Source organism: Aethalodelphis obliquidens, unplaced genomic scaffold, assembly GCF_003676395.1.
Source record: "Aethalodelphis obliquidens isolate GAN/ISIS:26980383/991018 unplaced genomic scaffold, ASM367639v1 scaffold56, whole genome shotgun sequence".
NCBI classification, from domain to species: Eukaryota; Metazoa; Chordata; class Mammalia; order Artiodactyla; family Delphinidae; genus Aethalodelphis; species Aethalodelphis obliquidens.
Window position 1 is genome coordinate 3,014,954 of NW_020838000.1, and position 26,759 is coordinate 3,041,712.

The 26,759-nt window shown below is 45.8% G+C and overlaps 1 long non-coding RNA gene across 1 annotated transcript; it reads left to right on the plus strand.

The window, feature by feature from the left end:
• Positions 1-173: 173 nt before the first annotated feature.
• On the plus strand, positions 174-25,576 carry LOC113609363 (uncharacterized). The gene is made up of 4 exons (XR_003428606.1): positions 174-222; positions 4,355-4,411; positions 13,668-13,796; positions 23,104-25,576. It is a non-coding gene; the product is annotated as an uncharacterized LOC113609363 (long non-coding RNA).
• The last annotated feature ends 1,183 nt before the right edge of the window (positions 25,577-26,759 follow it).

Below are 26,759 nucleotides of genomic sequence, written 5' to 3' on the forward strand. Positions count from 1 at the left end.
TTTTTTTTTTCTGGTACGCGGGCCTCTCAGTGTTGTGGCCTCTCCCGTTGCGGAGCACAGGCTCCGGACGTGCAGGCTCAGCGGCCATGGCTCACGGGCCCAGCCACTCCGCAGCACGTGGGATCTTCCCGGACCGGGGCACGAACCCGTGTCCCCTGCATCGGCAGGCGGACTCTCAACCACTGCGCTACCAGGGAAGCCCTTCACATTGCATTTTACCAGGTTATTTTCTCTTTAGTTTCTGATTGTTTTTCTATGCTCTTGTTCTTAAATTAACTTTTGTTGTTTTGTAGAGTACATTCTCTAGCAATCCTTTCACATGGGGTTTGTGAATGGTACATTTTCAGAGTTCTCGCTTGTCTGAAATGTTTCTATTTGTTCCCCATGGGAATGATATTTTCACTCAAAGTCTATATTCACAAGCTTTTTCCATCAGAATTTTAAAGATGCAGCTTAAATGTCTTCTCTCATCAACTGTTTTTGATGAGAAGTATGAGGTCAGTGTGATACTCTTTTTTTTTTTCCCCTGTGTACAATCTGCTTTTTAAATTTTATTCTGCAATCTGCTTTTTCCTTAGGAAGATCCAGGACTATCTCTTTGTCCCTGGTATTCTGAAATCTCACCACAATGTCACCGTTATGCATATGACATCTTTCATTTTTCCTGCTTTGGTCTTCTGGTTACTTTTGTTCAGAGGACTCATATATTTCATTAACTTTGGAAAATTTTCTGCTATTATCTTTTGAAGTATTTTATTCCACTTATCCACTTTATCCTCTCATTCTGAAAATGTGTTCAGTTGGATGTGGGAACGTATGACAGTATTTTCCGTGTTCCTAACTTTTCTTTCATACTTTTCATCTCTTGTCAGGGAATTCCTTAGTTCAATCTTCCAGCTCTCTAATTAGTTCTTCAGCTGTTCCCATTCTGATATTTTATCCAACTACATTTTTTTTTTTGAAATGCCAGTGATCAAAAGCTTAAAGACCTCCATTTGACTCACTTAATGTAATATCTGCTTCCATGTCCGTGCAGATACTGATCAAACGTATTCTTGAGTCACCTGTCTTTTTCAATTAACTTTACTTTCTCAGACGTTCGTCCTTCCATTTGTTAAATTTTCTGTCTCCTTCCATGGGGTGGTTTTCGTGCACTTACTGTTGTGAGCTTGAAGCAGGAGCTGGTAGGCCTCCACCCACCTGCCTGCAAGTCCCTTGACCATCTTCATCAACAGGCTCCCGTGCGTCTGTGTCTCTGCTGGACCGCACTCTGCCAGGGCACCCCCCCCGCCCCTCCCAAGAGCCAGCAGTGCCTGGGAGTTAATGGTCCTGGGGATGTGCTAATGCCAACAGAGGATATAAATCCTCCAGGTCTTCACCCCTCAATGGGGACACCTTTGAGGTGTGACCTGTACTGTCGCCAGAGCTCCCCACTTGAAGCCAGAGTTATCTTCTGAGGGCCTCTGTTTGCTATCAGGGAGTGAGCGGCCACTCCCTTCCTGGTCCCACATCCCCACTCTCCTATCCATTCTTCCTGGGAGAATGTCCTAATACATCAGCTTCCCCATAAGTCTTCATCTCAGAGGCTGTTTATAAGAATCCAGCAGAGGGAAATAATGCCATTTGCAGCAACATGGAGAGACCTAGAGATGATCATAGTAAGTGAAGTAAGTCAGAAAGAGAAGGACAAACACTGTGTGATATCACTTATATGTGGAAGCTAAAATATGACACAGGTGAACTTATCTATGAAACAGAAACAGACTCACAGATGTAGAGAACAAACTTGTGGTTGCCAAGGGGGAAGGGGGTAGAGGAGGGAAGGAATGGGAGTTTGGGATTAGCAGATGCAAACTATTACATATAGGATGGATACACAACAAGGTCCTACTGTATAGCACAGGGAACTGTATTCAATATCCTGTGACAAGCCATAATGGAAAAGAATATGAAAAAGAATATATATATATATATATATATATATATGTATAACTGAGTCACTTTGCTGTACAGAAGAAATTAACACAACATCGTAAATCAACTCTACTTCAATTAAAAAAAAAAAGAATCCAGCAGAGGGGGGATGGGGGAAGGAATAAATTAGGAGTTTGGGATTAACAGATACACACTACTATATATAAAATAGATAAACAACAAGGACCTACTGTATAGCACAAGGAAGTCTACTCAATATTCTGTAATAAACTATAAGGAAAAAGAATCTGAAAAAAAAATGTATGTGTATAACTGAATCACTTTGCGGTACACCTGAAACTAACACAACATTGTAAATCAACTATACTTCAATTAAAAAAAAAAGAATCCAGCAGAGACAGTGCTTATGTTTAAGTAGAGGCTGGGCAGGGCTCTCTGTGAATCCTGCATCCATTTCCACAGCCTGGGTCCAGTGAGTGGGGAGGAGCCGAACAGATGCTTAAACACGTACACATAGAAATGGATACACAACACAAGACATGGGTATCTCTTAAGTCTTTTCTAGAAATTTGTAAGAAGAGGCCAGAGTATGTGCTCAGTCTGCTTTCTTGGCCCAATCTCCATAAGCATCTATTTAGTTTTTGTTCTTTTTTAAACAATTTTTATTAGAGTATAGTTGATTTACAATGTTGTGTTAGTTTCAGGTGTACAGCAAAGTGATTCAGTTATACATACACATATATCCTTTTTTTTAGATTCTTTTCCCATATAGGTTATTATAGAATATTGAGTAGAGTTCCCTATGCTATACAGGTAGGTCCTTATTAGTTATCTATTTTATATATAGTAGTGTGTATATATTAATCCCTATCTCCTAATTTATCCTTCCCCCCTTTCCCCACTGGTAACCGTAAGTTTGTTTTCTACATCTGTGACTCTATTTCTGTTTTGCGAATAAGTTCATTTGTACCATTTTTTTAGATTCCACATATAAGTGGTATCATATGGTGTTTGTCTTTCTCTGTCTGACTTACTTCACTTAGTATGTTAATCTCTAGGTCCATCCAAGTGACTACAAATGGCATTATTTCGTTCTTTTTTATGGCTGAGTACTATTCCACTCTATATATGTACCACATCTTCTTTATCCATTCATCTGTCAATGGACATTTTGGTGGCTTGCATGTCTTGGCTATTATAAACAGTGCTGCTACGAACATAGGGGTGCATGTATCTTTTCAAATTATAGTTTGGTCCAGATATATTCCCAGGAGTGGGATTGCTGGGTCATATGGTAATTCTATAGTTAGTTTTTTGAGGAACCTCCATACATGGTTCTCCATAGTGGCTGCACCAATTTACATTCCCACCAGCAGTGCAAGAGGGTTCCGTTTTCTCCACACCCCCTCCAGCATTCATTGTTTGTAGATTTTTTGATGGTGGCCATTCTGATGGGTTTTGTTCTTTTAATCAAAAGTCAAAGCTACAAAAGCAGAGTGATGCAAAGTATTTGTTCCTGACGGCACACTTCTATCCTTCGAAGCACAAGTTCTGCTGCAGACCCTGAGCTTGGAAGTCAGTCCCTCATTCCATGACTGAGCTCTTGTTATATGTGTCCTCACCACACACACAGTAAAGGGCACAGCAGCCGAGGCTCCTGCCCTCACAGAGGACGAGGGCTTGGAAGCTCTGAGACTAAGTACTCACTTTGACACAGGAAGCTCTCACTTGAGGAAGTTAATCCTAAGGAAGGTATCTGAAAGAAGGGAAGGAAAACTATGTCTGTGTAAAGATGGTGATGCTCACAAGCCTGAAAATGTGTGAAGCAACCTAAGTGGGTAACAGAGGAAAGGATAAATACTGTATGTGGGCCCACTGATAATGCAGAAATGGAAAATGATAGTGGTCAGAACCGTGGGGATCCCAGAAACTGCTTATAATGTGCGGTGAAAAGAGCTGACTGTAAAATTGTATACACAGTTGATTCAGATCAATTCTATAAAATACATACGCATGCAGGCCCAGACGGAGGGCAGGCACTCTATCTGAAAATACAAGTGGTCTCGAGGTAGCAAGACGACAGATGGTTTTTCTCTCTTCTGTTCTCAAATCTCTTTGTTTTCCTATTTAAATTTTTTAGAAGTTACTTTATTTCATTTATTTATTTTTATTTATTTAAAAAGAAATATTTATTTATTTGGCTGCACCGGGTCTTAGTTGCAGCTTGCAGGATCTAGTTCCCTGACCACGGATCGAACCCCGGGCGCCCTGCATAGGGAGCGCGGAGTCTTAACCACCAGACCACCAGGGAAGTCCCCCAAAAGACTTTTTAAATTGAAATATAGTAATTTACAATGTTGTGTTAGTTTCAATTCTACAGCAAAGTGATTCAGTTAAACATGTATCTATTCTTTTTCAGATTCTTTCCCATTATGGGTTATTCCAAGGTATGGAATACAGCTCCCTGTGCTATAAGGTAGGACCTTGTTGTTTATCTATTTTATGTATAGTAGTGTGTGTATGTTATTTAAGCTTTTTTTAAAAAAAAAGTTTGGCTATTAACAAAATGTTACCAAATGATTCTTAGAGTTAAGAACCCGGCCATCTGTTCTCCTGGAATCTTGATTGTTACCTGACTGGCCCCTTCTTGATATCCAGGTCCCAGATCAAATGCCACCTTCTGGGAGCAGCGACCCAGTTACCTCCACCCCCAGCTCCCACTCATTCCCCCGCACATTCTGGTTTCCTCTCTTCAAGGCTGAAGAATTCGATCTGGAATTCTAGCTTCTTTCTGCCTCTGTTCACTTGTTTGCCGTTTGTCTCATGCAGGTAGAACGTAAACCCTGTGAGAAGAGAGACCCGGCTCTTTTAATTACCTGTATCCCTCGTGTCTTCAGCGCCAAACACTGGAGACTGTTTGTTGAATGAATGTGTGCATCCACTCACCCGTTCCATCGTCTTGATGTGCCACTTATAAAACACCCTTCGGGGCTCCCCTCGTGGTGCAGTGGTTAAGAATCCACCAGACAATGCAGGGAACATGGGTTCGATCCCCAGTCCGGGAAGATCCCACGTGCCGTGGAGCAACTAAGCCAGTGTGCCACAACTACTGAGCCTGCGCTCTAGAGCCTGTGAGCCACAACTACTGAGCCCGTGCACCACAACTACTGAAGCCCGTGCACCTCGAGCCCATGCTCCACAACAGAAGAAGCCACAGCAATGAGCCTGCCCTGTGCTATACAGTAGGTCCTTATTAGTTATCTATTTTATATATAGTAGTGTGTATATGTCAATCCCAATCTCCTAATTTATCCCTCCACCCCATCCTCTGGTAACCATGTTTGTTTTCTACATCTGTGACTCTATTTCTGTTTTGTAAATAAGTTCATTTGTACCATTTTATTAGATTCCACATGTAAGTGATAACAGTATATCCTTTCAATGTCACATTAGAACATTGCCTATGAGGTCCTGCGAGGGGTTATTGAACTCTCTAGGGCTGCGCCGCCCCATACTGTAGTCACTTGTCACCAGTGGCTTTGTTTTTAAGCTTTAATTACAATCCACTAAAATTCAAAATTCAGTTTTCAACCATAGTAGCCACATTTCAAGTAGCACATGTGGCTACTGGACTGGATAGCCAGATGTGGAATATTCCATCATTGCGGAAAGTTCTATTGGAGAGTGCTGGTCTAACGGTTGGACTTTGTTTAATTTACCATTCACTATTTTTTTTAAGAAAACTTCCTTATTTACGTATTTGTTTATTTATTTATTATTATTTATTTTGGCTGCACCAGGTCTTAGTTGTGGCATGTGAGATCTTTGTTGCGGCATGCAGACTTCTTAGTTGCGGCATGCATGTGGCATCTAGTTCCCCAGCCAGGGATCAAACCCTGGCCCCCTGCATTGAGAGCACAGAGTCTTACCACTGGACCACCAGGGAAGTCCCTCCATTAACTTTTTAAAAATTAATTAATTAATTTTTGGCTGCGTTGGGTCTTCTTTGCTGCACGTAAGCTATTCTCTAGTTGCGTCGAACGGGGGCTACTCTTTGTTGTGGTGAACCGGCTTCTCGTTGTGGTAGCTTCTCTTGCTGCGGAGCACGGGCTCTAGGTGCACGGGCTTCAGTAGTTTTGGCACGCGGGCTCAGTAGTTGTGGCGCACTGGCTTCGTTGCTCCGCGGCATGTGGGATCCTCCCGGACCAGGGCTCGAACCCGTGTCCCCTGCATTGGCAGGCGGATTCTTAACCACTGTGCCACCAGGGAAGCTCCTCCATTCACTATTGATTCGGGTGAGCTTATAAGTCACATTCCAACTTAAAGATTTTTGTCCAAATAGATTTCCATCTGCGGGAAAAGACAGCCCCGAAGGTTCCTGTTTTACTGCCCTGTGAGACATGAACTGTTCAATTTATCTCTAAGCATAGTTATTTTGCATACCTTTGCTCACTGACTAGATAAATCTCTGTTTCTCAGATTTTCCTTTGAATGAACTTTACCGTCCTGCTGATTGCATCATTAATGAGCTTACTGGATGGAATGGTGCTTCCCAAAACCTCTGCCGTGTCCAAATCTGTTGAGTGTCCCTGTGAATGTCACCTTATTGGGAAAAGAGTCTTTGCAGATGTCATGAAATGAAGAATTTTGAGATTGAGATCATCCTGGGCTCCTCACGTGGGCCTTAAATCCAATGATAAGTGGCCTTACAGGGGACAGGAGAGGAGCCCCGGAGGAGGAGGTGATGTGAAGACGGGGCAGAAAGCAGAGAGGTGTGTCCTCCAGCAAGGGTGGCTGCAGATGGCTGATGGTCCCCAGTCACTGGGAGACAGGCAAGGATTCTCCTTGAGAGCCTCTGGGCGAGTGTGACCTTGTGGACACGCTGACTGGGGCTTCTGGCCCCCAGAACTGGGGGAGGATACATTTCTATTGGTTTAATTCATCTGGTTAGCGGTAATTTGTTACTCTAGCCCTAGGACACTAATACAATCAGTTCAACAAACGTCTGGCCTGTGCTCATTTTATTCAACTATATTTCTATGAGAGTCATGCTTTTAACTTGAAAAAAATGTCTTTTGAGATTTGCCATTTATATTCAAGTTCTGCTCTTCTTTTCTCTCGTCTTCCTACATTTCTTTTTCGCCTTCCTGCCCCTGACGGTGTTTGAGACCCAGCCCTTGACCTCCTGTCCCAGCCCAGAAGGAAGAGCTAGTCCAAGTGGGCAGAGGAAGGGGAGCTGCCTGGAGCTGGGAGCACAGACTCTGGAACCAGCCTCCTGGCTCAGCCCTGGCTCTGCCTTGAGTCGTGGCACCTTGGACAAATCCTGTGTCCTCCCTGGTCCTTGGCGGCCTCATCTGTAAAATGGGGGTAGTAACTACCTCTGAGGACTTTTAATCTCCTTACGATAGAGATGGAGCTCTCCACCCAGGATTGAGGGAATTCACTGATGCCATGTGCAGTGAATCAACATACGACGTTGATTTCATCCTTGTCCTGTGAAAGGACAACCATAGTGCTTTGTCTTTTCAGGTGTTAGGTTGTTAACCTTTATGTCAACAATCTCTGCTTCCTGGCTTGGGCTCCCTGGGAAGTGAACTCAGAGAGTTTGTGAGCAGGGAGAACCCTCAGGTCCAACAACTGTGGGAGGGAGTGAGGGAGGGAAAAAGGCTGTGAGAAGGGCCCAAGCCTTTCAGCATCGTCTTGAGTTGAGCCGATGCAGCCAGGCCTGTACCCAATCCCTGGCCGCGGGCCACCCCTGGCAGGTGCACCCAGGTGACGGTGGCTCCCTGCAGTGGGTGAAGGGGGTGACAGCTGAGGCCTTCCGCTGACAGCCCTCCTCCTGGCAGCTGCGCCACTGGGGAGGGAGCTGGGGATGAATCAGTCCCCCTCAACTCCGTCCTCCAGGCTGTCTTCAGGTTTCAGTGTCCAGGGTGGGCTGGCTGTGGCATCATCCTTCCCTGGCTGCGGGCAATGTCGCAGGGCCACCTTCCTCCACCTCACCCCCACGCCCCACCCCACGCCCGCCTCTCCCTCTTCTGCCTCTTGTTTGCCCTTGATGCTGACTAGTAAAGAAATGGAGGGGAAGCTGTGGGGAAGCGAGAGGCCAGATCTGAGCTGGGAGCCGGAACGCCGTAGCCTCAGGCTGCCGTACTTCCCCCATCCATGGAACTGTGTGTCCTCCAAGGCCTGGGCCAGCCTCACACCCTTGTCTGCAGCAGCAGGGGAGCGGCCTCTCAATAACCCAAGGAGCTACTCTTTAAAAGCTCGAATTCCAAAGGGATTATTCCTGTCAGGGGAAAGGAATAAAAGGAATCCACTTCTGTAAACATGAAACAAAGATCAGAATAAGGGTTTTAAAGTAATGCTCAGCTAAGCCACCGAAAGGCATGGAAGATTGTACCTTGTTCTGAGGGGGGTTTTCCTTTCTGATCCGAAGACAGAGAAGTGGGTCCCATGTAGGATTGGGCAGGTGGGAGCGGGCAGGGGTTTGAGACAAGAATCTCAAGCTCCCTGACTGCTGAGAAAGGGTGAGTGTATTTCTCCTCAGGACAGCACACCACCCTGTCCGCAGGGCAAGGATGGAGACAAGGTCGTGGGGGTGGAGAGGCTGATGCTCCCAAGGTCAAGGTTGACGTTGCCTCTCTCTTCCTGGATTGGGATCCACTGAGCGCTACACCCCATCCTGCCACGTGGCAGCCGTGAGACCCCTGGAGAGTCACTCACTGCCCCTGGGCTTTGGTTTCCTCGTCTGTATAATGGGGATAATACCCGATGTATCAGTAATGGCCTTGTTCGCAAGCACGGAAACCAAGCTTGCCTAGGTAAACCGGAAGGGAGGTTACCGCCATGGGTGGAACCCTGGAGGGAGGGAGAAGGCGCAGGAAGCTGGGATGCAGAGAGCCAGGCCTGGAGTCACAGCAGGATGGGTCCACGTGCTGCTGTCCTGCTGTTCCACAACCTCGCTCAATCACTCAGGGCCCCCGCTGTCCCTGGAGAGGGCGTGGGACTGGCCAGGCCAAGGTCCCCCCACCTTCTCCCCCCGGGCTGCGCTGCAGCTTCATCAAGAAGAAAGCTCAGATTCCCAGCCTTTCACCCCCACCAGGACCACACAGGATGACAGACCAGGTCTAGTAAGAGCAGAGCTGTTGCTGGACAGCAAAAGACAGAATCGCAAACAAAAATCCCCTCCAACGGCTGGCACACCTGCCCTCTCTGGCTGTTATGAGACATGGTTAGAAGAGCTTTCGGCAGTAGTGAGTACTCAATAATAGAAGTCACTACTAACGGATTAATGAAGCGGGGTGCGTTCGTAGCAGGCACGTCTACTCAGGAATCAAAAGGAGTCAACTCCTGATAAGACGACATGGATGATTCTCAAGACATGAAGACTGAACAAAAGAAACCCGAACCCAAACCGTACATACACACTGTATGATTCCCCTTGTATGAAGTCCCAGACGTTCTAGGAAAAAAATCTGAGCTATGATAGATAGATAGAATCAAAAGATTCTATTAGATAGATAGAATCAAAAGCAGTGCTTGCCTCTGGAGCAGAGACATAGGGTTCAGGATGGCCCGGAGGGGGACACGGGGGGATTTTCTGGGATGATGGACATGTTCTATATCTTGACTAAGGAGGTGGTTACTCAAGTGCAGACACTACTAAAACTCATCAAAAGACACATTTGAAGGCTGTACATTTTAGTCTATGTAAATGACACCTCAGTGAAAATGTTTTACAATTGTGATCTCTTTCTTGTCATCAATTGATGCAAGGAGTCTCCCCAGTCAAGTATCTCTGCCACAAATATCATGATACTAAAAACATAGCCGTATAGCAAATTATTTCAGACTCCATCCAACTCCCACGTGTTTCAAACATCATTTTATTTTATTTATTTTTTGTTCTTCAACCACAGTCTTTTTTTTTTTTTAAGTGAAGTGAGGTTGATGCACAATACTAGGTAAGTTACAGGTGTACAATATAGTGATTGACAATTTTTACAGGTTATACTTTGTAGTTATCACAAAATATTGGCTATATTCCCCATGTTGTACAATATATCCTTGTAGCTTATTTTAGACCTAATAGCTTGTGCCTCTTAATCCCCTACCCCTATGTTGCCCCTCCCCCCTCCCCTCTCCTGCTTCTTTTTTTGTTCTATTCACTATTTTATTGTACTTTTTAGATGCCACATATAAGCGATATCATACACTATCTGTCTTCCTCTGTCTGACTTATTTCACTCAGCATAAGTCCATCCATGTGGCTGCCAATGGCAAAATTTCATTCTTTTTTACGGCTGAGTGGTATTCCATTTTATATATGTACCACATCTTCTTTATCCATTCACCTCAAACATCATTTTCAATGAAAATGAAAAATTCCCAAAGTGCAAGGCATTTGTCTTGACGGGTTTGGCTGTATCAGTAGGATGATCTCTCCACATGCCCCACCCCCTACCTCCCCCCCAAACTGAGAACAAACATGTAGAACACATTTATAGAAAGCTGACATTGTGACATCCAGGCGTGTGATCAGAGGACTAGTCTTCTCGAGGAAGGAATAAACTAAGTTGAGTGTTGAACTCGCGGGGTCATCGTGATAGGAGCACATACTAGTCTGCCATGGGTTGGAGAAAAAATCAGTGTCTGTAAGTGCTGTTCTGAGCTGCCTTCCCAGCTTACAAGCCACTCAGGGATGGGCGGCCCACCCCCCGGCCCCCACCTGGGTTATTCCTGCATCCACGTGGGCCGCGCGGAACACGCTCAGTGAATCTTTGCGCGTTTGTATTGATGTGAAACCTGATTCCTCTGGACAAATAAACACACTTGCCGGGACTGGGCTATTCCAGCCCTTAGGTTGGTCCCCCACCCAGGAAAAGCCTGGACAAAGCAGGCATTCTTATGAGAGCCCAGAACAACTTCAGCCCAGATGTTGCAAGGGCAGTCGTGACCTTCACGTCTTGCCAAATGCAGAGACGGCTAATTGCCACTCCCAGCATTCCTTCTCAACTTACTCCTTACTTCCTCTATATTTGTCCCCATTTTTAACTGGGCACATAATGACCCAGAGTAAAAGACTGATTTCCCTGCCTCCTTTGTTGCTTGTGGTGTCCGTGTGAGTTTCTTCTGGCCAGGGTGATGCATTCTGGGGGACTTCCCAGAAGGCCGGCTAAAGGGAGCTGACTCAGCAGGGTGGAGCCTCTTTTTGCACTTACTTCTCTTCTCCTGGCTTGCAGATCTGGCAGCCTGGCAGCCTGTCTTGGACCCTGAGGAAACCTTCAGGAGGGAAGCCAGGCGCTAGGATGGAGCCCCAGAAACATAGGTGGAGTCTAGATCCCACCATCCTTGGATGTTTGCCTCTGGACTTCCTTTATGGAAGGAAGAAATAGGCTTCTAGCATGTGTAAGCCATTCTTAGTTTTTATATTTGTGTTTCATGCAGCGAAATCTAATCCTCAGTGACCCATAAGACAAGGGTTCCCTTTGCTCCTTCTTTCACTGACAGCCATCCACGGAGCAGCCTTGGCCTGTCCACCCTGCGTCCTGGAATTCATTGAGGGTAGTTCTCAGGCACATTTGCCCTTGTAAGAGGACATCAGGAAAAACAATGCTTCACCCCAAAGAAGTATTATGGTACCACTGGAAGTAGAATTTGGAATTTTGTAACTTTTCTGTATAGAGCTAGATACATGTAGGGACTCTAAGGAATGTATGAAGTGCATCCTCTGATTTTCAACAGCTCCATGGAAGCACTTGGCCACAGTAATAAGAGGAGAAATAAAAGTTAACTGGTTATGTTTCTTTGTTTTTCAGCTGACTTGATTTTTTTATTTTTAATTTTTTTATCGAAGCATAGTTAATTTACAATGTTGTGTTAGCTTCAGGTGTACAGCAAAATGGTTCATATATATATATATATATATATATATTTTTTTTTTTTAGGTTCTTTTCCCTTATAAGTTATTACAAAATATTGAGTAGAGTTCCCTGTGCTATACAGCAGGTCCTTGTTGCTTATCTCTTTTATATATAATAGTGTGTATCTGTTAATCCCCAACTCCTAATTTATCTCTCCTCACCCCCCAACTAGTTACGTTTAAGATCGAGGCAAATATATGTTTAGAAAGGCTACAAATTAATGACTTATTGGAGGGAGCCATTGTGCACATTAATTTTCTCTAGTCTTTGGAAAGCATTTTCAAAGGAAAATTATATTCTCCAACACAAAAAACTACACCTCATATCAAACATTTCTAAGAATGGTGGTCTCCTGTAGCATAATTACATACAAGTTTGAGCTCTTCTCCTAAAACAATGGAATGGTTGGCAGAATTAGTACGGAAATTGCTTTTGAATACAGAAGTTGAAAGTTATTTGATTTAGAAGTGATTAGAGAAGTTTATTCACTGAGAAGTGTCATAAAACTGTAACAAAAGTCATTATTCCTCCAAATACTGTAATTTGTATGCAACACACAGGCTGATTTATGAAACGTTTTTCTTCCCCATGAGCAACGAGTTTATTACAAACAAGCAGGTAAATTGAATTTTTTGATAGCTTTGTCCTTCCCCACGACATCATTGGCTCTATAGTAAACTAACATATCTTCCAAACAGTCCCATACACACACGTGCAGCATTCATCTACCCTTTCTCTCACAAAGTCAGTCTCATGTTGAGGTAAAAAGGGTTTAGAGTATTCTAGATGATTCTAACTTAAGAAATTAATGATCAAGGAATCCTGTCTAATTCACTATACTTCTTGCCACCTCTGAGTATGACCATGGAAATTTTATCACAATTCTTTTTTTTTTTTTGCGGGACGCGGGCCTCTCACTGTTGTGGCCTCTCCGGCTGTGGAGCACAGGCTCCGGATGCGCAGGCTCAGCGGCCACGGCTCACGGGCCCAGCTGCTCCGCGACATGTGGGATCTTCCCGGACCGGGGCACGAACCCGTGTCCCCTGCGTCGGCAGGCGGACTCTCAACCACTGCGCCACCAGGGAAGCCCTATCACAATTCTTTAGATATGTATGCAAACATGTATGCCCACACCCTCGCCCTCTGCACCAGTTGTTTGTTTTAAGTTAACCTCTCACACTTGCTATATTGATAAAAATCAAGTTTCTCTGTGGTTGGTATCTGGAAACTAATTTTGATAAATCAGATGAACAAGTCAACAATTGGAAAATGGTGCCACTGACTTGCCCAGCACCTGACTCTCTAATTTAATAGATCACGGAGCCCTTCCTTTTAAGTGCACTCCTCCCATTTGAAAGACGAGAGTTACATAAAGAAAGGGACAGAGGAGATAAAGAAAGGGACAGAGGAGATAACTTTTAACAAATTTTATTTACTTTTATTTATTTATTTTGGCTGCCTTGGGTCTTTGTTGATGTGCGCGGGCTTTCTCTAGTTGCGGCGAGTGGGGGCTACTCTTCATTGCAGTGCGTGGGTTTCTCATTGAGGTGGCTTCTCTTGTTGTGGAGCACGGCCTCTAGAGCACGGGCTCAAACCCATGTCCAGGGATCGAACCCATGTCCCCTGCATTGGCAGGCAGATTCTTAACCCCTGCGCCACCAGGGAAGTCCCAGAGGGGAGAACTTGGATGCAATGCTCGGGAGAACCTCTTGCAGCAACATTAGGTTATTTACATTCAACTCTCCATATTCATTTACTGGACAGTTTTTGGTGGATACGGTTTCTTGTTGAACTTGAGATTTCTTACAGCTCACGTCCATTAGGAAAGGAGGAGCAGTAACAAGTTACATACTGCAAAGAAGCGTTACACGTTCAATGACAGTTGCCTAAGAGAAGGCTGGAGATGTAATTTCGTCTGTGCTGTCTTCCTTTTCTCAGGTAGGTACCTTCGGTTCTGTGAGCTGGCATGCTTAGCATCCAGCCAAAAACACAGGGCAACGGGACCTCCCTGGTGGTCCAGGGGTTATGAATCCACCTTCCAATGCAGGGGGCGCAGGTTCAATCCCTGGTCATGGAGCTAAGATGTCACATGCTGTGGGGCAATTAAACCCGCACGTCCGCAACTACTGAGCCCACGCACCACAACTAGAGAGAAGCCAGGGCACCGCAACGAAGAGCCGACGCAGCCAAAAATAAATTAAAAAAAAAAAAAGTTCAAAAGGGTGAGTTCATAAAAACAAAACAAAGCAAAAAAACACAGGGCAAACATGATGTACACCTTCGATTGCTTAATCCAATAAACAAGCCTAGAGCATGAACGTAGACGTCATGCCTGTTATTATAATCATGGTTGAACAGGCTTGGCTGGCCTTCAGTCATCTATCACCAGCAGTTTGTGCTTGCATTTGGGAGCAGTTCACAGACACACCACCCTCTTTCAAGCCAAAGCCCATCCCTTGGCACTTCCCCTCCACTGACTGTGGTCAGTGCAGTGGGTCCAAGGTCTTGGATCGCCATGGCTGCCATATCCCCACCTGGATTGGCAAGGTTGGCTGAGTGAGTGGCAACGATTACAAGGTTGTTCCCCAGAAATGCCTTCTGCTCTGGCTCATTATTGCTTTTTAAAAACTTCATTCATTGTTTTTGTTTGATTGCATTCATAAGTTACAGGAATAATACATGCAAGGCATGAATACATTCTCCTTGTAAAAATTAAAACATCTGAACTCAACAGCACCATCAATTAACTGGATATATTGACATCTATAGACGACTTCATCCAACAGCAGCAGGATACACATTTTTTCTAAAGCTCACATGGAACATACACCAGTATGGACCACATTTTGGAATAAAAACACACCTTGACAAATTTAAAAGAATGGAAGTCATACAATGTCTGCTCTCAGATCACAATGGAATTAAACTAGAGATCAAGAACAGAAAGATAGCTGGAAAATCCCCCAATACTTGGAGATTAAACAATATACTTCTAAATAACACATAGGGCAAAGAAGAAATCTCAAGAGAAATTTAAAAATATTTTTAACTAAGTGAAAATGAAAATACGACTTATCAAATTTTGTGAAATCCAGCAAAAGCAATGCTTTGAAAGAAATTTATAGTATTGAATGCATATATTAGAAAAGAAGAAAGATTTAAAATCAATTATCTAAGCTTCCACCTTAGAAAACTAGAAAAAGAAAAGCACATTAAATCCAAAGTAAGCAGAGGAAAAGAAATAATGAAAATTAGAGCAGAGATCAATTAAATTAAAAATAGGAAATCAACAGAGAAAAATCAATGAAGCCAAAAGCTAGTTCTTTGAAAAGATCAAAGAAATCAATAAGCTTCTAGTCAGGCTAACTAAGAAAGAAAGAGAGAGGACAAAAGTTACTAATATCAGAAATGAGAGAGGGGACATCAGTACAGATCTCATGGACATTAAAAAGGTAATCAAAGAATAGTATGAACAACTTTATGCCCGCAAATTAGATAACTTAGATGAAATGGATCAATTCCTTAAAAGACGCGACTTACCAAAACTCACACAAGAAGAAATAGACAACCTCAATAGGCCTAAATTTATTAAAGAAATTGAATCAACAATTCTGTTTGCTTCCAAAACAGAAAGCATCAGGTTCAGTTGGGTTCTCTGATGATTTCCACCAAACATATAAGGAAGAGAAATTATACCAATTCTCTACAATTTCTTCCAGAAGATTAAAGTAGAGGGAATACTTTCTAACTCATTCTAGGTGGCCAGTATTACCATAATACTAAAAACAGACAAAGACATTACAAGAAAAGAAGACTACAGACCAATATCTCTTATGAACATAGATGTAAAAATCCTCAGCAAGACATTAATGAATCACGTCCAACAATGTATAGAAAGAATTACACACCATGACCAAGTGGAATTTACCCCAGGTATGCAAAGCTGGTTCAATAATAGAAAATCAATGTATCCATCACATCAATAGGCTAAAGAAGAAAAACCACATGATATTATCAATAGATACAGAAAAAACATTTGACAAAATTCAACACTCATTCATGATAAAACTCTCAATAAACTAGGAACAGAGGGGGGAACTTCCTCAACTTGATAAAGAATACGAACAAAAAACCCTACAGCACACTTGATGGTGAGAAACGATAAGTTTTCCTGCTAACATCAAGAAAAAGGCGAGGATACTTGCTCTCATCACTCCTTTTCAGTACTGTATTCCTTAAAACAATACTGAAAAGTATTATATATAGTTGATTTTTCTTCCTCATCTTCTGTAGAGTAGAGGATGACGCTGTCTGAAGCCATGGGTCTGTCTATAACACCAGGTATCCCGAGGATGGAATTGATGAGTTTTATCACATGCACACCCTCGTTCTACATGCCCATTTCTGATTACATGTCTTTGTTCTTAGCATCTTAGAGGCCTTTCCTTTTATCATCTTACACGACTCCTCCTCAAAGGGCTGGGGTAGACCTCCTCCTTCACTTCCTCTCCCTTCCCTAAGCCACACCCGCACCGCAGCACCAAGGGGTCTGCTGGGTCTTTCAAACACTTCTCAGCTCTGTGTTCTCACACAAGCAACCTTTTAAAAATGGAGTGGCCGTAGCTGTGCTCCCCGGAAGCCAGGGAGGTTTTCCAAATGCTGAAGTATCACCTCCGACTTTGACCAAATGTGGCAGATTGAACACACACATGAACTCTGCCCTCTCCCACACCCTACTAAACGACAGTATATTAAAAACAATGATACAACCCACAAGGCCAAAGAGATCAACAGGGGAGTTGGCAGCAGACAAGCCATGGCAATAAAATTTTGGAAAAGTGAAAGCAGATGGAAAAATGATAACTGACTTCACAGAACAGGGAAACTGAAACCTACTTTTTACAAAGTAGGGGCATATTTGCTCGGTAGAACTCTAGAAAGCCTCAGGATTTGGAGGACCAAGTACCTCTAAACACTGGGGTGTAGGGTGGAGGTACACCCAGGGTTGATTGAAAGTTTAATTGATGACTAGTTAGATACCCAGATTCCTCTCTCTAACCAGTCAGCCAACTACCCTCCCTGTATTAGTCAGCCAGCTACCCTTCCTGTATTAGTAATCTATTGCTGCATAATAAGTTACCAGGCGATGTAGTGGCCTAAAACAAAAATAAACATTCATTACCTCACAGTTCCTGTAGGTCAGGGATTCTGGAAGGGCTTAGCTGTGTGTTCTGACTGAAGGTTTCTCACGAGGTCAGGACGCTGGCTGGAGCAGGAGTCACCACCTCCAAGATGGTGATCCCTTCCTTCCCTGGCACTTTGGTGTTTGTTGGCCAGAGCCCTTGGTTCCTCACCACACAGACTTGCCCACAGGGCCCCATGAGTTTCCTCACAGCATGGTGGCCGGCTTCACCCAGAGCAAGGGGTACCAGACAGCAAGCTGGAAGCCGCAATGTCTCTTATGATCTAGCCCTGGATGGAAGTCACACTCCATCATTTCTGCAATATCATGTTGGTGACCCAGGCTGCTTGAGTCACTATAGGAGCCGCCTACATAGGAGGTGCAGATAGCAGGGGGTGCGAATCAGTGGGTACCATTTTGAAGGCTGGCTTCTAAGCCCCCCTCACCTCCTTCCTGTCTCTCTTCAATGTGAAAACAGAGACAAAGACCACCAGACATTCGAGAAAAATAAATAAATAAATAAGAGACCAAACAAAGAGAAACAAAGGAATTCAGAGAAAACAAAATATGCAGGAAGCAGAATGAAACTTTAAAAACAGAAAAAAAAAGGAACTAAACCTTCAGAGGTAGAAGCTATCACAACCACGAAACAAGACCAGAATGTAATAATAATAATGATGAAAATCACAACAAATACCACACAACTGTCTCCCCCAACAGTCATGTAGTCCATACACTGTAACAGGCCTCCTTTTATTTTTTAAATACACTTATTTATTTTATTTATTTATTTTTGGGTCTTCATCTCTGTGTGCGGGCTTTCTCTAGTTGTGGTGAGCAGGGGCTACTCTTTGTTGTGGCATGCAGCCTTCTCATTGTGGTGGCTTGTTGCGGAGCACGGGCTCTAGGTGCACAGGCTTCAGTAGTTGTGGCTCGTGGGCTCAGTAGTTGTGGCTCACGGCCTCTAGAGCACAAGCTCAGTAGTTGTGGTGTGTGGGCCTCAGTAGTTGTGGCACGTGGGCTCAGTAGTTGTGGCTCGCGGGCTCTAGAGCACAGGCTTCAGTAGTTGTGGTGCACGGGCTTAGTTGCTCCACGGCATGTGGGATCTTCCAGGACCAGGGCTCGAACCCGTGTCCCCTGCCTTGGCAGGTGGATTCTTAACCACTGTGCCCCCAGGGAAGCCCCAGGCCTTCTTTTTTTTTAATATTTATTTATTTATTTATTTTTGGCTGTGCTGGGTCTTCGTTTCTGTGTGAGGGTTTTTTCTAGTTGCGGCAAGCGGGGGCCACTCTGCATCGCGGTGCGCGGGCCTCTCACTATCGCGGCCTCTCTTGTTGCGGAGCACAGGCTCCAGACGCGCCGGCTCAGTAGTTGTGGCTCATGGGCCTAGTTGCTCTGCGGCATGTGGGATCTTCCCAGACCAGGACCCGAACCCATGTCCCCTGCATTGGCAGGCAGATTCTCAAGCACTACGCCACCAGGGAAGCCCCCCAGGCCTTCTCTTAATCGGACTGTACCTGTATTAGGTCATTTAATCCTCAAACCCACCATCCAGAAGTAGAGCTGAGCCCACAGCTGGAGCTCTAAGAAGGGCTTCAGCCCTTGTAAGCAGACCCCTTTCTAGAGAAGGAAGGAGCTCTGATTTCAGAAGCAGATCAAGCCGACAGCAGCTCAGCCTTGCCTTTGCAGCAGGGAGGGTAAGGCTCACAGTAGGGGTGAGTCTGTGGCGGGGAGGCTGCAGGGCCGAGGGGCAGAGACACGGGCACAGAACAGGGCCCAGCACACTGCTGCACCCACACCGCACAGTCCTCCGTGTAGCCTGTTGGCCATAGCCTTCATGGAAACTCTGAGGCAGGATCAGAAGTTTAGGGGTCAGAGGTGGACACTGGCAGTCATGGCTACCCCATGGCCTCCCCCAATGACCCCTGTTTTGTTTTTCTTTTGATTTTTATTTTATATTGGAGTAGAGTTGATCAACAATGTTGTGTTCGTTTCTGCTGTACAGCAAAGTGATTCAGTTATACATATACATGTATCTATTCTTTTTCAAATTCTTTCCCCATTTAGCTCATTACAGAATATTGAGCAGAGTTCCCTGTGCTCTACAGTAGGTCCTTGTTGATTATCTAATTTATATAGAAATAAATATATATGTGTTTCTATTGTGTATATGTTAATCCCAAGCTCCCAATCTATCCCTCCCCCCAACCTTTCCCTTTCGGTAAACGTAAGTTTGTTTTCTAAGACTGTGAGTCTGTTTCTGTTTTGTATCTTTTTTTTGTATACCATATATAAGTGATATCCTATGATATTTGTCTTTGTCTGGTTTAGTTCACTCAGTAGGATAATCTCCATGTCCATCCACGTTGCTGCAAATGGCATTATTTCATTCTATTTTAATGGCTAGTGGCGCGATCGGTTAGCACGTGGCACTTATATTACTCCTGCTCTTGACCATAATGATACGGTGACCCTTTAGTGGTCACTTAGTCAAGTCACTCTAAACCTTTGCCAAAGCCCTACTTCAGGGGTAAGTAACCAGTGGTTCAGAGAGACTTTTCCAAGGTCTCACGGCTGCACAGTGACAAAGTGGGGTCAGAGCCTAGGCTTGCCTAGCTGTTCACTGCGCCTCTTCTCATAGGGGAGAGTGTTTGGGCACCTCTTCCCCCTTCCCTGGATCCACGCCACTGACACTTCCGCCTCCTGAGGGCGTGTCTGGCCACGTGACCTGCTGGCTGAGGGACCGTTAGCGTGTGTGACGCGACCCAAGGCTTGCAATTCTTGTGCGTTTGCCTTTGCTCTTTGGCTCCTGTGCTGTCACTGACGAGGACCTACCTGGGCTCACGGGTCTCAAGAAGAGGACGAAAGATCTGGAGCAGAGATGCCCCAGCCGAGCCAGCCTAGATCGGCCGACTCCTGCTGACCCACAAATCCCCAAGAAGAAAGAATTCCTATTTTAAACCACTGAATTCTGAGGTCATTGGTTGAGCAGCATTTCGGTGGCATCAGCTAACTGATCTACCAGGCCTCAGAGACGCCTGCTGCTGAGATACCTAACAGATGCCTGATAATTAGGAGTCGCGGAGAGGGTCAGGGGCTGCCTGGCTAGGGTAGCCAGAGGTAGCAGAGAAAAGCACAGGACCCAGATCCTTTTAAATTTCAGATAAACATCAAGTCATTTTTACTATAGGTATGTCCCAGGCGATATTTGGGAAAGACTTATACAAAAAATTATTCGATGTTCATTTAAATGACGCATTTAACTGGGCCTCGTGTATTTTATCTGGCAACCCTATTCTGGCGGATTTGCGAGAGTCACACTACACAGAAGGCACCTGTGTGTAAAAGTGGGCCCGAGCTAAAGATGAAGAGAGACGGACACCAGAAGCCAACTCCTGGCCCCTGCCATCAGGCAATAAGAATATTCATAGGGCGGGTACTAAGCCTCTGAGGTTAGCCTTACCTGGAGGGACTGAGTCAGAGAAAAAGGTGTCTGAAATGTTAAGAAAGGGCAGCTTGCTAGTAGTTGGGGGGAGTCTCTTTCAGCTTGATTATGCAACCCCTCTACAATTGGGAGTGCACGGGGAGGGAGGCCCTGGCTTCCCTAGTTTCAGAGCCTGTTGGTAACACAGAAAGCATCCCTCCCAGCAATCAGAAACCTGCATCCCTTTTGCTGGACCTGGGAAATGCTTCCCGGATTACTGCACCATCTGTCTCCGAGGTCCCTGCAAGGAGAGGCACTGTGGGTGTAGGAGAGAAGGCTGCAGCCCAGGCCCAGGAAGGAATTGCCTAAGGACTGTTTGTCAAGAGGTCAGGCCAGCCAGCAAGTGGCCAGTGAAGCCAGGGGGCCAGGTGAATCAGAGAGAAGAAAGGGACCCCTGCAGTGGTCACAGGGCAGAGCAGCAGCCGCTGGGGAACTCCATCCATCCTCCACTTTAGCAGATTTGGACAAGCCACTGTTTTCAGTTTTGCACAGTCTGTGAATAATCGTCAACTCAGTCCAGGAAGAAATTCCATGCTGTCAGCCAGCAGCACAGATTGTTGCAGGAAAAATGACACAACTCCATCCTCTGGGCAAACCTGCAAATTATTACAAATTTCCCCATCTCTCCTCCACTCACACAGCTGGCTGGAAAAGCTGTCAGTTTTTCCATGGAGATGGGAGGCTTTTCCTCCATGTGGTTTCTCATGATCAAACACATCCCTAGGGTGCTCTGTTGACTTTCATTCCTGGCACCCTTTTCTCCTGACATTGGGACGGAACTGGCCCAGACCCTGCTTCTGAGTACCCCGCAGGACTCAGACACCAAGGTCACCTATGCCTGGCCTCGGGGAGCAAAGATGGATCCCTGCGAAGGGAACACTGGCCAGCAAAGATTCTGCATCTCCAGATGAATGACATCACGCAGACAATGTCCGTCCCGTGGTGATCAGGGCAGAACAGTTCCGACATGAACAAGTGCCCGCTCATCTGAGGACCAGGGCTGACCTAACCTCTGAAACCTGCCCTGATCACAGTCAGCACCAGGGTCCTGCTTCCTCCAGACTCACGCTCCTGCTTCCTCCAGACTCACGCTCCTGCTTCCATGTGGCTTGTAGACTTCACAGCTGCTCTCCCACTTGGATTCAACTTAGTGAATAATTATCGTACCCTTATGGGGCTCGGCACACTGTACTAGGCTCCGGGCAATCCAACAACTAAAATGCACAAGGTCGAGCTCCAGGAAGTTTGCTGTTTAGAAGGAAAGGAGATCTATAATGTGAGAGGAGACCCAAAGACCCTGCATGGTAGCAGTGGCCACTGAGGGAGGGGACGTGGAGAGATGCTTCCTGGCAGGGAAAGCCTGGAGGGGGTTCTCGTTGAGCTGGGCTTCAGTAATGGCTTCTGGAAGGTCAGGAGAGTCTAGGCACCAAGACAAGCAAAGGTGAGGAGGGAAGGTGACCTTAAAGCACGGGGTTTGCAGGGAGAGGAGTGACAAGTCAGGTTTTAGTACGAGACAAGGAATCAGAGCCTCAGAAGCACTTCCTCAGAGGAATATCCAGACATTGGTTTGTGTCCCCAGCTGGACCCCAGGTGCTGGTGGGGTCTCCATCCGACAGTGCACAGCCCAACGCCCGCCCCTTCCCCTCGTGTTAAAAGTCTGGATTCTAAAATATTAATCGTTTACCCTGATAGGTTAAAGGATGACTCTTACGGGTACCAGTGTTAGGTTGCCATCATGATTCTTTAGGCTGTTTCTTTAGAAGACCTCAAGTAGCTCTGAGCTCCAGCTGTCTCTGTTGATAAAAAGAAAGTAAATTCTCCCTGTTGGAAAAACTTTAGGAGCAGCAGGAAACCAACCTGTCAACTGAAATTGATTTAGTCCCTCAACTGGAATGACCCGACCCACTTAACACATCCCCTGAGAGGGAGCTGTTTACTTCATTGAACCCATAGGATCAGGATGATCATCACACGATAACGTAACATCTTCGTTACATGGGGAAGTCAGGGTAGAGATGACCATTGCTGCTTGATAAATGGAGAAAATGAAGTACGAATTTCACAGTCCCCCAGAGAGATATTCACTTCTAGCCCGATAATGTGTTCACCAGATCATCCTAGCGTAGTTTCCTTAGGTATAGGATGAGTTCCAGGCTTCCTTTGCATTTCTGTGTGTATGTTTCTCCTGACCAGAAAGCCAAATGCTAGGGCTTCCTTATCATCACAGAGAGAGAGAGAAACCCAGTTTTGCAAAATTCCCCCCGCTCCTTCCTAAATATCTGGTAGCCTCTGTTTTCTTCCCCTCACGACACTTCCTTACAACTTCTTTTGCTCGTATTTAGAATACAGCCGACCCCTGAACAATGCAGGGGTTAGGGGCGCTGACCCACACACAGTTGAAATTCCACGTATAGCTTTACCGTTGGCCGGGGTATTCGGGTATTCGCGGTTCTGTATCCGCGAATGGAACCCACCACGGACGGTATTTAGTGAAAAAACCCCGCCCATCAGTGGACCTGCGCAGTTCAAATCGTTTTTCGAGGGTCAACGGTTGTTCTTTGTGTTTTTCTGTGTCACAGCTTGCAGGCCGCAGGAGAGCTCAGAGCCCGACTCGCGAAGTTTGACTCTGACACGCTGGCTCCAGGCATTCGGTCCGTGAGGAAGTGACATGTGATACCGTGTCAGCTTCCAAAACTTCCACCTGGCCTTGATCGCCTGGGGTCTCCAGACACTTGTGTGTGTTGATCTCGGATGCAGAACTGCTGCCGGCCTCGGAGGCATCTCGGGGGCTATGGAGACAGGAACATTCCCATCGATGAGGATGCCAGGAAGCAGGCGGTGGTGGGCTTAGGGTTCAAGCTTCGGGGACTGATGCAGTTCTGATGCAGGATTCCAGGCCTGTCTTTATCAAGCCTCTGCCCGGCCTCGTTCTCACCCAGGCACTTAGTGATTCACTGGCTTATTCTGCAAATACTCACCAAGGGGCTGCTGTGTTGCAGGCACTGTTTAGGCCCGGGAGACAGAGGTGGGGAAGCAGAGTCCCTGCCCTCACAGAGCTTCCCAGGACCTGGGACTCTGCAGCGAAAACTGGGCAAATCCTGGGCAAACGGGGACCAGTTGGTCACGCCACGTGGGGGACAAGCCATCAGCGAGCACACAAATAAATATGGTAAGTTCAGACAGTGATACAGGCCAAGGAATAAGGCGGGTGATGTGCTACCAGTGGAGGGTAGGAGGAAGCTTCTGTTGACAGCTGGGCACGGCGGGGAGGAATGTCACAGGCCGAGGGAGCCAGGACACAGCCGGCAAGGCAGAAGTCAGGAGAGAAAGGCTTGAGGCTGGAGTGGATGGAGAGGAAGCAGGTGGCATCAGGGAGGCATGGAAGGAGCTGGGATTCTGCGACAACACGAATCTGGCCAATCAGCAGTTACCGAGGCCGGGGCCGCCTTCACGGGCTTTACTTGTGTTGACTCGCTTCATCCTCACAACAAAGGTAGGCTCGTGTCATTATCCTGCCCACGTGATGGAGGAAGAAACCCAGGTACAGGAGGCGTGAGGACGTAGCCCAGGCTGACGCTAAAGAGGCCGCCCCCCACCCCACTACCACCCGGCGTTTGGACCAAACCCCCCCTGGCGCCTCCCTGCGTGACCTGCCCAGTCCAGACCCGTCGCACCCCAGGGCCTCCCGGCTGTGTTAAAAGTCACAGATTGTCTGTGAGCTGCGCCTCTGTAATATTTTCACAATGGGTTTCAAATGAAGAAACCAAGGAGGCGAAACGATGATGGCGTATCGCCTTTTTAACTTCCACCCTGCTTCTTTATAACCACCCTCAATGTGTTATTTTTGCCCCTCCTTGAATGTAGAAAACAACATAGCCATCCAAGTGCAGAGACTGTCATACCGGCAACAAAATTACTTTATCAGCTGTGGTTAACAATAGGGTTTTCTTTCCTCTACCATTTCTGATAAAATGTTTGCACAGCATTATATGGGGAAACACAGAGCTACCGCAACAATACATGAACAAGGATAATTTGTGTGTTGGCATTTCCACGATAGAATGTCAAGTATTTCATACCCCAGTGATACTGAGCCTTTCTAAGCCGACTGCTTTGAAAAAAAAAATGCTTCATGTTCATTTCATTATTAATCTTAAGCTGTACATATACATTACAGACACTCTTTTTGTATGGTATGTTTCTCAAACAATATTTGAAAGTCTGAATAAAAATAAATAGGCGTTTAGAATGATTGCATTGAAATACGCATTGAAAATGCTACTGTGTCAGGCAAACTAACGCAGTTGCTACTGATGGAGAACCTTTTTTTCTAAGACCACCCTGCCCTTATTTCATGTAATGCCCCATCCTTTTCAGGATTCCCTGCAATGATCACTTTGAAAGGGACTTTGTCGCTTTTGTAGGACATGATGATTAATCAATGTGGACTCATTTCTCTCATTATTCTTACAGTTCTGCTTCAGACAGACACTTTCCAGGTGGTAGATAAGGATAATCAGATCCCAAATTTAACGAGAAATCATCACATCTTAAGAGTACTTACAAATCACGTATTGTAAAATGAGTTGAAAAGTAATCTGTATGCATCATTTGAATTTTAGGGATTCCTTTATTCTTAAGAAATCGCTTTTATATTAAACCAAAGTAGACAGTTGAGACAGAAAAGTATCAAAAGGAAAAAAAAAAGGTAGGAGAGACCTGTAGGTAACTCTGGTTTTGCATTTCAAAAAGAACCCTCAAAAGCAGAAAGGACCAGCCCTCAAGTCCCCCTGTGGTGTGTAGGATCCTGGTGAAGACCTTGTATGGTCCGTGCAGATGTTTGATCTCAGGTTCACATCTGGTCCACAAGGCACGTGATGGAGGTTCATGCAGCCTCCAGAGGGAGAGAGTTTTGGAGCCTGAGGTGACGTATCTTTGGACTTGCCAACAAGATCAGGCAGTTTCGAGCATGAATACAGACTAAACGAATGTTTTAGTTTTTTCATGTCAAAGACAAGAAGACGGCTTCCCTGGTGGCGCAGTGGTTGAGAGTCCGCCTGCCGATGCAGGGGACGCGGGTTCGTGCCCCGGTCCGGGAAGATCCCACGTGCCGCGGAGTGGCTGGGCCCGTGAGCCATAGCCGCTGAGCCTGCGCGTCCGGAGCCTGTGCTCCGCAATGGGAGAGGCCACAGCGGTGAGAGGCCCGCGCACCCCAAAAAAAAAAAAAAAAAAAAAAAGACAAAAAGAAATCACCTTCAGTATCTCAGAGTGAGCAATCGGTAAAAATGTCACAAATACCTGCCATCTGACAACTGGATACTTGGTACCCAGGTCATGGGAATGAGGAATGTGGGCAGTGGGTGTGATTGATTGAAAAATAGTCTCCCGGGACTTCCCTGGTGGCGCAGTGGTTAAGAATCCGCCTGTCAGTGCAAGGGACACGGGTTTGAGCCCTGGTCCGGGAAGATCCCACATGCCGCGGAGCAACTAAGCCCGAGCGCCGCAGCTACTGACCCTGAGCTCTAGAGCCCGTGTGCCACAACTACTGAGCCCGTGTGCCACAACTACTGAAGCCCGCGCGCCTAGAGCCCGTGCTCCGCAACAAGAGAAGCCACTACAATGAGAAGCCTGCGCACCACACGAAGAGTAGCACCCGCTCTCCGTAACTAGAGAAAGCCCGCGCGCAGCAACGAAGACCCAACACAGCCAAAAATAATAAATTTATTTAAAAAACGGTCTCCCAAAGATATGTCCAAGTACCAATCCCCAGAACCTGTAAATATTACCTTATGTGGCAAAAAAGTTTATATTACCTTATATAGTTTTCCTTCGGTATCTATGGGGCACTGGTTGCAGGATACTCCCTGCCCCTAATGTGGATACCCAAATCCGCAGATGCTCACGTCCCTTATATAAAATGTCGTAGTACAGTCTGTCCTCCATGTCTTCGGGTTCTGAATCTCCCCGCGGATGCAGAACCCACGGGTACGGAGGGCTGACTATATGGCCAAAGAGGTGATTAAGTGAAGAAACTTGAGTCTCTTACTCTGAATTATCCAGGTGGGTGCGAAATGAAATCATATGTCTTTATAACAGAGGGGGGAAAACAAAGGAGTTCTGACCCAGACCCACACAGAGATGAAGCGATATGAAGATAGAGGCAGACATTGGAGTGATGCAGGCACAAGTGGAGAAACACCTGCGCCACAGAGCCTCTGTAGGAGGTGCAGCCCTG